The sequence below is a fragment of the Emydura macquarii genome, unplaced genomic scaffold, assembly GCF_026122565.2.
Source record: "Emydura macquarii macquarii isolate MOO-44397 ecotype Brisbane River unplaced genomic scaffold, CSIRO-AGI_Emac_v2 contig_1119, whole genome shotgun sequence".
NCBI lineage: Eukaryota > Metazoa > Chordata > Testudines > Chelidae > Emydura > Emydura macquarii.
Genome location: NW_027131256.1, coordinates 5986867 through 5999167, shown reverse-complemented (window position 1 = coordinate 5999167; position 12301 = coordinate 5986867). Strand labels below are relative to the sequence as shown.

At 45.0% G+C, this 12301-nt stretch overlaps 1 protein-coding gene across 1 annotated transcript in view; it reads right to left on the bottom strand.

The window, feature by feature from the left end:
* Positions 1-12301, bottom strand: part of LSAMP (limbic system associated membrane protein) — a 1203385-nt gene that overhangs the window by 893864 nt on the left and 297220 nt on the right. The gene's annotated exons all lie outside the window — the stretch shown is intronic.

The window sequence follows — 12301 nt, the reverse complement described above, 5'->3', positions numbered from 1 at the left end:
CACAACAATAATAATCCATAACACAGTCAATGGTGACAGCGAGGTTGATGCTGAGAGAGACCTGATGGTGGTAGTTGACAAGAAGTTAGTTTAAAACATTAACAGAGACAAGCACAATTTCTCTCTCATTTCCAGGAGTGTCCCATCACAAGATGGGGAGATGGGCCAATATGAATAATCTGGCAAAACAAGGACCAAAAGGGAATATGGAAAGAGACTACAAATATTTGAAAGTGGGAGAAAGAGGCACTATTTTGCATAATTAAACAGAATACGATGAGGCGCGATGGGATGAAATTAATCGTAGGCTGATTTTCAGGAGACACTTCTATGCATTAGGCAGTGGAATAGTGTGCTAAGGGATGTGATGGTAACTCCATCACTTGGCACATCTTAAACTAGACTGGACAATGCATTAGTAAATGTGCAATATGGAATGATCTTGTACTGGCGGTGAGTGTGAATGGATTGGACCCAATAGGTATTTTCCATGCTTAAGATCCATTATTATTGAGCTGAAAAAGGAAAAAAAAGTTGCAGCTCTTTAAAGAGAGAGAAATCTTGGTTGTTGCTGTTATATCACAACAAAGGGGGGCAAACACAATGGCGCGAAAGCATTGCTGGCTGGGAAAGGCTGTCCCTGGCCTCCCACATAAGTGGTATGTGGAACAGGCTGTTATGGGATGAGTGATGCCATTGGCTCTTTGCAAGGCTGCATCAGATGCTATTTTTTTTTCTTAATCTCTTTGCTTTGCTCTGTTGCTTGGTAAATTTGTGTTAGTCAAACTGGCCAAAAGGGAGCTGAATTGGTAAAGAGGGAAGATTGAGGTGGCTTGCATAATCATCTCACTCTCTCACACACACTAAAATCCTGGAGCACCCAACTTGTTAAGCAAGGAGGCATGAGGAAAAATAGATCTGAGACTGCTGCTCACAGAAGGAGTCTTTATCTGTCTCTGGCAGATGCCAATTTATTTTTTAAGGAAAGAATTTAGTACTGGTAAAAGATGCGGGCTCCCACAGCTCCTGTTGGCTTCCACTGGGTTCTCAGAACTTTGAAAACCAGACCCCTGGTACTTATAGTGCAGGGAGCTAATGTCCTGAGACTTCACTGGTCATAAAGCCTGACAATATCCTCCTGGTGGTCGTTTCTGATTCCCCTACATTGGTCAGTGGATTTTGATCTGGAGAGTTTCCCCCTACAGTGTTGAGAGGATAACACAGTTTCAAAGACCCATTCACCCTGTGGCCTCTCTGCTGAATCTGCCTGCAAAGGGACCAATTGGAAATGGCAGGTTTTATAATGTGGACACCTGTCCACTAAATATTGGACTGAAGCCACCAACTCATTTTGCATCTCACAGGCTGTTGAATGGTAACAGCTTTCATCACTGCTAAATTGGCTGGATTCAAACTGGCAACCTATGTTTGAAAGAAGTCACACTCCTGTATAATGGCTTTTTTATTTCTTGTCCAAGGAAAACATCCAACAATGTGTTCTCCTTCCCTGCCACAGCCCAGTCCCACCAAGTCTCACGTCACACTGTGGCACCTGGCATGAAGCATAGACCGGCAGAACTTGTGTTCTGTAGAACACCTCTCCCCCCATATATGAAGGATACACACACCTACAGGAATTCATCACTTCAGACTCAGTCCAGGAAAGATTCATACTTAAGGCCTGAGGTGAGTTGGCCCACCTTTCCTAGATCGGATCAGAATGGGAGCATGTGCTCCAGCTTCGCTAGTGGTAGTATATCTGACCAAACTGGTCCTGGGGCAGTAGGCACAGTGGTGGGCAAGCACACATGCCCACTGACGTTGCAGCTGTCAGTTTTTAAGAGGGAGGAGGCTTGCTCTGCGATGAAAAGCAGCCTCGACTTACCCTGCACAACTGCAGGTTGGTTCCAGATTCTGCCCTCAGTAGTGTAAATAGGTGATGGAATTCAGGAGGAACCGAAATTTGCCCCCAAAAGTGATGCAGCATGGTGCACGAGAGCGTATATAGGGGGTCTGACTTGCCCGCTATTGTTTAAGTAGCTTGTTGGTTTTATATACCCCAGTGATAAGAGCATAATGCTAATATGCAGGCCTATGCCAATGGCAAGGTTACAGTGCTACCTGCAAATGGCAGCATATTCGGAAAGTGTATTCCATATGCCTTTGATACTGCCACAAAGATTTCCATGGACACCTTGTTCTATATGGAGAACACCATTCTTCATTCAACATACAGTGGCTCTTGAGGGTTTTGTTCAGATGTAGCAGCTTACTAGGCTGCACAAAACATGCTGGCTGCCAGATGTTCTGAGTGAGAGCTTTGCATCTGTTTACACTCTCTTAAAAAGCAGATATGTCTGACTAAGTTCCACTTTACCTTGCACCAGCTCCGTATGTGCCATATGTTGCCATCCATGAGCCACACACCCTTCCTTGAAGCCACGACCACCTCAACTTCATGGCCAATCCCTTACCCTATATCCCATCTCCTTCCTGATGTACATCCTGGGTCCCTTTGTGATGCATGTCCCTAGCTGTTTGCCATATTTTGCACCTCCTACCACTGATGCTGATGCTCTTGTCCCAGGCATTGCCAAGGCTGTGTTTAACCCTGAGAATATACACTGACCTCCTTTAAGAACGAAGAACTCCTGAAGCTCAGAAAAGCCTGGAAGCCCCAAAGACGTTGGGAAGCATGAGCAGCCTAGCACACAGAATTTTGTCATTGGACAAATAAAACAAGTGGGCAAATGTCACTATCTTCTGCCAAACATTAAAAAACCTGACTGTGTGCAAAAGACGTCAATCCTGAGCAAATAAAGCAAGTCCTCTTTGAGCAGAACAGACACACACTGACAATAGCTTCAGTGAGTAGCTGCCATGCATGTCAAGGTTTTTTTTAAAAGGTTCTTTACCTTCACATTTAAAATCAGAGTGGGCAAAGCCCTGGAGACCACATTGCTGGGAAGAAGCCTGTTCTGGGCCCCCCGGAGGATAGGACAACCCACCAACGCTCTGATTTATGAAGATGTAGGTGTCATTTCTCCTGGATAGGCCATTATTTCAAGTTCCTTGAACGCTCAAGACTCTAAAAATGCTGAAGCCATTTGGAAATGAACATAAACTGTTTGTATCATACACACACACACACGGCCCATGTCCAAAACACTGGCTTCTGATCGGAAAAAAAAACACACTGTCCAAAGCCAATCTCGCAAACATCAGCGACAATGCCAAAGTGTCCAGATGGTGCTCAGGAACTGCTGCAACTCCTGGACTGCTTCCCTTGCAAACATTGGCAATTGCGATGGGCAGTGATGCATCCCTCCTTCCCCATGGCTTCCTTTGCAAATCCAGACCCGGGTGCCAAGTAGTCCAGACAGTGCCAGGCACTGCTGCAGCTCCATACCGCTTCCTGCACAAAGAGAGGCGATGGAGCCAGTGTGCACAGATGGTGCCAAACGTTCCTGCGTCTCCCACACTGCTTTCCTTACAGCTACTGGCAGCGGTGCCAAAGTGCCCAGACGGTGCCAGTCAGAGATGCACTCCCCCTACTCTTTCCATTGTAAACAAAGGCCACGACACCAAGGTGCTGAACCAAAGCCAGACGTTGCTGATGATCCCTCGCATTGCTCCCCCCACGCCTAATGGGAACAGCGCCAAGGTGCCCAGAAGGTGGTCTGATAGCCTTCTCGCCCTGCCCTTTATTGCTTGTTAAGACTGGCAAGGATATTAAGCTGCTCAGAACAACATTCGAAGTCTTCAAGGGATTCCCTGGGCCAAAACAAGAGAGAACTTCAGGGGTGGAGACAGGTGAGGCCCCTTTCTCAAATTTATTCTACATTTTCTCCATTCCTATGGGCCCATCTCAGTGCTATCCAAGGCCTTGTTTGCTCTGGAGATTTCAACCATCAGTGTAGACCCAATGCCAACCCCAAGCAGACACAGCCTAAACTGCTATAAGACCACAATCTGCAGTAGTGGAACATGACCTGGCTTGAAGGCCGCTTTATTTACAGTAGGTGTAGTATACCACTTGCACTGGTGTAGTATACCAGAGGCTAGCCACCCCTAGCAAATCCTCAGGATAGACATGGCCTAAATCTTGATACATGTTCAAAATCAAGCTAAGTGCTGTCCTCAGGGAGGCCAATCCCGCTCCCCTCCCCAAGATACAATTGTTTCATTCCTCAGAGATTCAACAGCTACACTCAGCCCTTGAGAGGCTAAGGTCAAAGCCGATTGAATGGTTTCCAGTGATGCCATAAAACATGCTCCTCTGTCCCTCCTTTGCAGAAAAAAAACTCGGCCCCTTCAACCAGACGCCAGCATCTCCCCATCCTGCTCCAGTGTAAACACGGCCGGAAGATGAAAGGCTGCATCCGAGCTATTAAATGCCTCATACTTTGATTAAAAATGTTTTTGTCAATTAGGGATTGATTTTTGCTGCTCATTAAGGTGATGGATGTCGGGGCTGACGGAGGTGATATTTTACCCTGCGGCGGCGCACCTTCAAGACGACTGGGTGAAGGCAGACAGCACATTTCCACGCTCCAGTTTGCCAGCGCTGTCTTAATGGGCATGACCGGGATAACGTGGGGCAATAAAAGTCTAGAAAGGAAAGTGTTGCAGTCCTCTGGAGGGAGGGGAAATCATCATCTGCCAGCAGTTTGCTGAGAAGGTTTCCCACATGCTCTTACCTGGGGGCGCAGCAGCATCTGGATGCAGGTTGCCAAGTGGGGCTGGGCTGCTTCTTTTCAGAGGCATGCGTAATTGATATGCAAAAGCAGGCCCTGCCGGCGGCCCAGGTCAATGCATTCTCACATACCTGCCATGCCAATACCCCCTAGCTCAGACCCAGCTTTCCCTCCAGGAATCCTCGCTCAGGCAGAGGCCCACCCCTGCCTCCGCAGAAAGAGCAGCGTCACCTCAGAGACACTGATTCCTGTCCCATCTAGCCCTACGTGGAAGGGGTTCTATGCAGGGCACCATTTCTGAGAGATTTCTGCGTGGAAACCCCACAGAGTTAGTGCCCCACACAGCAGAATCCCTCTGCTCTCCCTCCCCAGCAGCCAAAGCGGGACCTGCCAATGGAAGCGTGGGTCCTGCTGGAGCCAGACTTCCAGAGGACAGAAGCCAGTGAAGCAGCACAGACATCTGTGGACAGCTCCTTTCTGTGCAGCTCAAGGAGCCCTTTTTGCTGACAGATCCACAGGATTTGGAGGGTTGAGATGCTGCCCCATTTGCATTGTCTGCAGCCTCCCAAAGCCCCAGCCGCTTGAGGGGACAATTTACAGGGTATTCCATGAAGATTCCTTAGTGGGAGAAGTTAATCTTGGTCTGAGCCCTTTACTGTAGCAAAATTCTCACTGAAGCCAATGGGAGTGTTGCCTAAATCAGGGTTTCAGCATTTGGCTTATTATTACTGAGCACCTGATGGGGCAGTCAGCCAACCGCGATGTCTAATGTTCAAATTTGCAGTACAATCCCATAGCACCTTTCCAAGACTCTTTACAAGTGTTAGTTAATTGAGCCCTACTATCCTGCTGTGACACAGATAGAAATAGGATTATTCCGTTTTGCAGATGGGTAAAACGAGGCACGGGGGGACGGGACTTGTCCCATGTCACAGAGTCTGGGCAGAAGCATCAAAACAGGGAACACATTTCAAGAGAGAAGTGGAAACAGAGAGAATCACAATCAGAGTAAGAGGTTCCTGGAGCAGACAGGAGGTAGGACATGGTGAAAGTGAGACGCTCTAGGAGAGGCCCTTTTGAAGATTAGAAGAAGGGTGATCTAGGGATGGGGACTAAGAAGCCCATGGTTTTCTACCTTAGACATCCTGTGTAACACTGGTCAAATCATTTAACCTTTCTGAGCCTTGATTTCCCCATGTGTAAGATGGGGATAAGGATTCCTACCTGCTTCTCCAGGGAGAAGAGAGGATCCATCTACAGATACCTACAAAACACTTAGAGTATTTGCTGACAGGTGCTGCGGAAACTCAAAGCAGCAATGGGTTTGATTTTGCTTTTCTGGCTTCCTTGACATAAAACCCTGCCTTAACAAGCCTGACACTACAGGGTGTGTGCAGGCGGAAAGGTATCACCTCCACTGGGGCACAGCAGAGTCAATGAACATTTGTGAAGATATATGGGAGACAACCATGGGGCCAAGCATCACATACCCTGAGAGAGGACCGCTGCAAAGCAGAGAGAGAGCACTGCAGGGCCACACATCACTCATATTGCTGCCGGAGAGTTACGATCAACATGAGAACCATTTCTCCAAGCCTGTACCTATCTCACTTCCATGAGACCAGACATTGGCTGTTTAGACTGGGGTGGTGTTAGGTGGGTCGTCTGAGGTCACCGCACTAGGGTTAGTCCCCAAACGCATCCCACCTAGGTAGAACAGAGGGAAGAAAAATCACTAGGCAGGCTGAGGGACCGCACACTGATAAAACATTCACTACACCCTGCAGCAGGAGATCTCCAAGGGCTGGCTCTGAACAGACATCTTGTGTGAAGCAGAGAATGAGGCATCCCCACCTGCCTTGCACTCACAAGGATTATGGCTCCTCTTCCTCCCCTCCTGGTGCAGGAATGCTCCCCATTTGAAGCACCTGTGCCCACAGAGACAGAGTTAGCTTCTCCTCTTTCCAAGGGAAAGCCCTGGGAAAACTCAAAGGCCTCAGCACATGGTGCTGTCTGTCTGCATTTGGCATGGGCCCATCATTGTAGTATCTAAGCTTCACTTACAAAACCAAGGGTTGCATCACATCTATCTGAAAAATAATCTACCTCCCTTCCCCAAGTTAGACTGCCTTCTCTGGCCTTGTCGTCTCCCTGCTAAATTCTCCCAACTTCAGTACTGTAACTCACCATGTATATGCATCTATATATGCTGATGAGATCATTAACTTTATCAGCTCTGCCCATTCATTTGATGTTCATTAAGGATCCGGGGCATCACTCCTTTCATCTGGAAATGGCCCTGACTCCTTTTGAGAAATTAAAGTGAAATGGGTACCACTTAAAATAAAGTGCCCATTAACTAAAGCATAACTGAAACCAAGTTACAATGGGAGCCTCAGGGGAATGTACGTATGAAACACACATAGAAGCAGTAAATGGCATCATGCACAATAATCAGCTCTAGTGGAATAAATATCAAAACAATTCATAGTCAGGGGATAGTTAAGGGCCTATGTTACTCCTAGAAATAAGGAGAGATGCAAGACTGAAAGCTCTCCAGTTCTTTTTGTAAGACTCATTTAAGTCTTATTAAAATATTACTTTTTTCCTTTTAGTCAATTTAAACTCTTAATTCCTCTTCTGTAATTTTTTAACCACATGTGGCTATTGTGGGGGGAGAAAGGTCCTTTTACTAATATTGAGTCTAATTGGTAGCTTCTTTTTATCTTAAATACTCCCTCCCTCCTCCCCCCGCACTCCTTACAGGTTGGGTCACCATAGCTTTCTTAATCTTTGGAGATTATTCTTCTGTGACTTGAAGAGACTTCAGTCGACTCTTAAATCTTTTCATTTCACCTCATTTAAATATTTTGGCCAATTCCTGGCATTAATGATGATGAATATGATTAAGATTAAAGTCTTAATAAGCATTGGAAGGGGGGAAAAATCTTTCATTTCCAATAAAACATAAAGCAATCTCGTTTCCTCTCTCTCTCTCTCTGTTCCTGCTTGCATTCTCTGTCTGAATGTGCTGTCCCTCACTCTCTCCATCCGTCTGTCTCTGCTCTGATTGTCCATCTGTCTTTGATTTCTCTCTGCCTGATTCCCTCCCCACTGAAGTCAATGGAAATGTTGTCACTGAGTTCAGTGGGAGTAAGATCAGGCCCTTATGTTCCCTTTGTCTGTGCACTCACTTGCTTCTCAGCTGTCTTTCTCTGCTCCATCTGCCTTTTCTTTCTCTCTCCTGTTTGTCTCGGTCTTATTCTAGCACATATGTCCAATGTATAATATTTTTTAAAATGTAATTCTTAAAAACCATTATTCAAACTGTCATGGGCAATTGGAGAAATGGTTTGGATAAGAACCAAATGTGAAACTTCTCTCTAAGCAGAGCCCAAAACATGCTTAAGGAAATAGGTTCACTTCTCTATTTTCCTCCCCACTCTCGTGCATATCTTGGTTGGATCCAATAATCTGTTCTCCCAATCCTCAAGTCAATGGAAACCAGGTTGAACTGGGAATCTTGCTTCAATGAAGATAGCGATATTTCTACACCCGTTTCTCTTCCAAATAAGAGTGGATAATCTCAGATTTAAGCATCAGCATTCCCCAGGTTTGGGTTGAGTACATTCAGAGGTGGATGGTTCAGATAAACTCAGATTTCCCACCAAGTTTACATATGTAGCTAGATAGGAGGGTTCAGACCCGAGGTCTGTAAGCCTAGCCTCTTTCATTAGCACTAAAAATTCATTTTAAAGTGAGGGAGAGAAATGCATTTTCCCACACTTCCATATGAAAGCTGCATGATAGGAAGTAGGATGCTCAGGATTAAAAATGGGTCGCTGTGGTGAGATATATATAAATCTGATATAGATTACAAGCATATTGGACAAGCTGAAATGCAGTTGTACATTTAAACATTTATAACTGTATTTACCAAAATTCATTTTAAGACTGGAACAGGCCAGAGTTTCCATTAAGGCCCTTTAACAGAAGAGTGTGGGCAATGCTTACTAACTCCATGTTGTCCTGGGAACATCGGAGAAAAAGAAGGGATAATAGCCATACCATAACCATACCAGAACCAGGGTAAGGATCCTGCATGGAGTATGATGGCTTTTTAAAAATATATATATTGCCACCCAGGGTTAATATGGAACACAATGAGGAAAGTGAATACCGAAGGGGGGCAAACCTGGCCAAATACCATCATTTAAAATTTAAAAATAATCAACTGCTACACTGATATCAGCTCACTGTCAAAGAGCATTAACCTTGAAAGAGGAAGGGAGGTCTGATGGCTGAGACACTGGGATTGGGAATCAGGATACTTCAGCTCAATTCCTAGCACTGTCACTCACTTGCTGTATGACCCTGGGCAAGTCACCAAAGTTCTTCTCTGCTCCAGTTCTCCATTCTGTAAAATGGGGGTAATTAGCACTCCTTTCTCCCACCCTTCATCTGCCTTGTCAATAGAGACTGTAAGCTCTTTAGCAAGGGGGAAAGTGTCATGGACATTTTTTGGATTTCTTTTAATTCTGAAATTGTCAAATTTCAGAATTGGAAAAAAATTCAACTCCATTGTTTATTATTAAAAACAAACAAACATTCTCTCTTTAAAGAAGAACACACCATCAACCAAAGCCTTGTCCCAAGACAACCGCTTGATAAAATCTAATAGTGCTTTTCCATTTCTAATGTCTAGGGTACAAACCCTGAGACCCTTAGACTGAGGAAATCAGGGAATAAGGACCTAAAGATATCATGCCTGGATTCAGAAGTTACAGAAGGAGAGATGGCAAAGGAGCACAAAAGGTGGGTCCTTCCCTTTTATCCCACCTCCATGTACCCCTGTCCGAGCAAGGGTTTTAAGGGGGCAGTTTATGGCCCTCACAAAACTCAAACTTCTTAGGTTGCCCACCCCTTTTTTTCATCATAACAGCAAGAAACACGTATTTTACTGAGCCTAATAGGCAGAAGGCAGGACATGCCTGCCCACTGCTAACACATCATACAGCAGCGTGGGGACACAGCGAGCCCCAGCCATACTCTATGTTCTGTTCCCCAGGCAAATCAGTACCCTAGATCACGTTGGGGTGGCACCAGAACTCAGGGTCGGGACTGAGTGAAACAAGGTGAGAATGGAGGAACACTAGCTGAGCCCTTTATAGCTGATCCACATGTACCTTGGGAACAGGTGCTCTGTCAACTGCCTCCACCCCCAATTCCATGCACCACTGCCATTTCTGCTGCAAATTCCCACATCTCTCCTATTGCCAGTTATTTATTCGTTACATTCCTAGGGAACACCTGAGCACAGAATCAGGGCATCTCAATACAAATGAGTTCACTGCCACTCCCCCGACTCAATTCCAGGAAGCCTTTCCATTTGCACATATCAGTGGTACAATCCATCAGAAAGGACACCAGAGCTCACTGGCTCAAATCGTGGGCCGCTTGCGATATCTCGAACAAAAACCTGATTGAAGATCCCATGAAAGAAGTCCCGGGATTCTGCTTTTGCTGTAGGCAGCGGACTGCACTTAACCACCTTTGGACAATACATGGAAGGTGTGGGTATCTCCTCCACAAATGGAAAAAATCAAAGAATCATCAAATTGTGACTTTGGTGAGGTACGAACCATACAACACAACACATCATGGACAATTGCCCCATTCGCGCTTCCAGGGGTGACGTAAGGGGGATCCACCTAGCTACACCAGAAGCATTAGAATGGATTTCATTTATCAAGAGTCTAATATAATCTCAGCCCGTTGCTTTCCAAATGCCATACGAAAGAAAAGCAAAAGTGGCAAATGAAAACAAATATACACAAAATAATCAAGGGAACCAACAGATCTGATGTGAAAGCTCCTTACAGAGAGCCACTCTAACCTGATGTTAGCAATAACAAAACAGGCTAGAATGAAGAGATTTACCTGGCGATGCTGTAGCTACAGCTGGATTTCTATTCTGTGCAATACTTGCATCTCTGTTGTACTTGCTCCTGACCTTTATTTTTGCTCATCCGAACAATGAATAACAATTCACCAACAGTCCCCACTCCAACCCGCGGTCTTCCTACAGACAAAAAATTCTCTGTATTTATTTTTTTAACCATTAAATTGTTATAGTTCAGCGAACACACAAGTGGAACTTCAGTTATGAATTCAGCAAACATCAAGTCTTGGCATTGATCAAGGTAAGTATTTCACTCAAACTTTATTGAGACTCTTGTCTGAGCAGAACTGCTTCATTGCAGGCTCCCGCTAGAGTCTCAGTGGAGATCATTTTGAATGGGAAGAAAGTAGTCTTTATTGATAAAATCTGCTGATCACCACACAATAAGTTCTGCCTAGAGAATGAGGTCAGTGCAGTAGTGACAATGCTGTATGGATTATAATAGTAGTATGCCATTCCATCTGGCCCATCCAGACTTTAGAGGACAAGAATGGACAGGACAAGTCAATAGGGGACAAAGGATAGAGAATTCCGGGGGAGGCGCAAAGCATGCCCTAAAAGTTTTAAATTTTAGTCATGTTGATTGACAGTAACAACAGAATGGAGAAACCCATGAGTAAAGGAATTAACAAGTCTTCAAGTCAGGTTGTTCCAGCCTCTCCAGTAAAATGAGATGACCCCAATATGTCTATCTTGTGGAGAGAGAGGGAAGATCATAAGCAGAATCACGTAGGCAAAAAAAGAAACAAATGAGCTCTGTTATCGGAATGTAGAGATGGGCCCAAAATGCAAAATTCAGAGCTACACCTGGATCCAAAGTTTGGAACACACTGGCTCTGAAGTCCTGTTTTGGCCCATTCTAGAGAAGAGGGCCAGCCATAAAGTCTAAAGCTGGATCTAAACTTAACCAAAGTTTGGGTGCGTTTGCATCAGAGTTTTTGGTTCAGTCCCACTGCTAAAGAAATGGAAAGAAACTTGTGAGAACAGCTCTTGAAGTCAGTGCCTGGAAAAAGGCCAAAGCAGACACCTGGATTCTCTTCCCACTCACATGGGTATAAATCAGGAGTAACTTCACAGGACTGGTGCTGGTGTAAGACTGCAGTAAGAGAACTCAGGCCCAGATTGTGAGACTGCAGGTGGCTGGAGGGAAGAAGCCTTTGTAATGGGTGATGCAAAAACTTAGTTAAGGAACATACTCACTCAAAGGAAATGCAAGATTCGCTCACTGATGACCCTAGAGGCCAAAATACCTGCGAGGAGTCCAGTAACAGATTAAAGGACAAAATTATCTCTCGCATAAGCGGGTGCCACTCTACTGAAATCAATGGAGTAAAGTCTGCTTTACAATGAATTTGCCCCTTTAATCAGTACTAGAACTGGGCAACATATTGAAAGGAATCACGTGACAAACATTGCCTCTTTTTTCTGTTTATGAATAGTCTGCAGATTGTTATTATTTAAAATTTATTCAGTAGTAAAACTAGTCTCTGAATAATTCTTGGCCTGGAACGCGTCCATTACAGAAGCTTGAGATTCAATATTCAGCTCATGAAGAAAGAACATTGGTCGTGGGCGGTGGGGGAAATTACTTCCTCCAGTAACACAGCCACACACCATGTGGCAAACAAAGTTGAAAATAGCT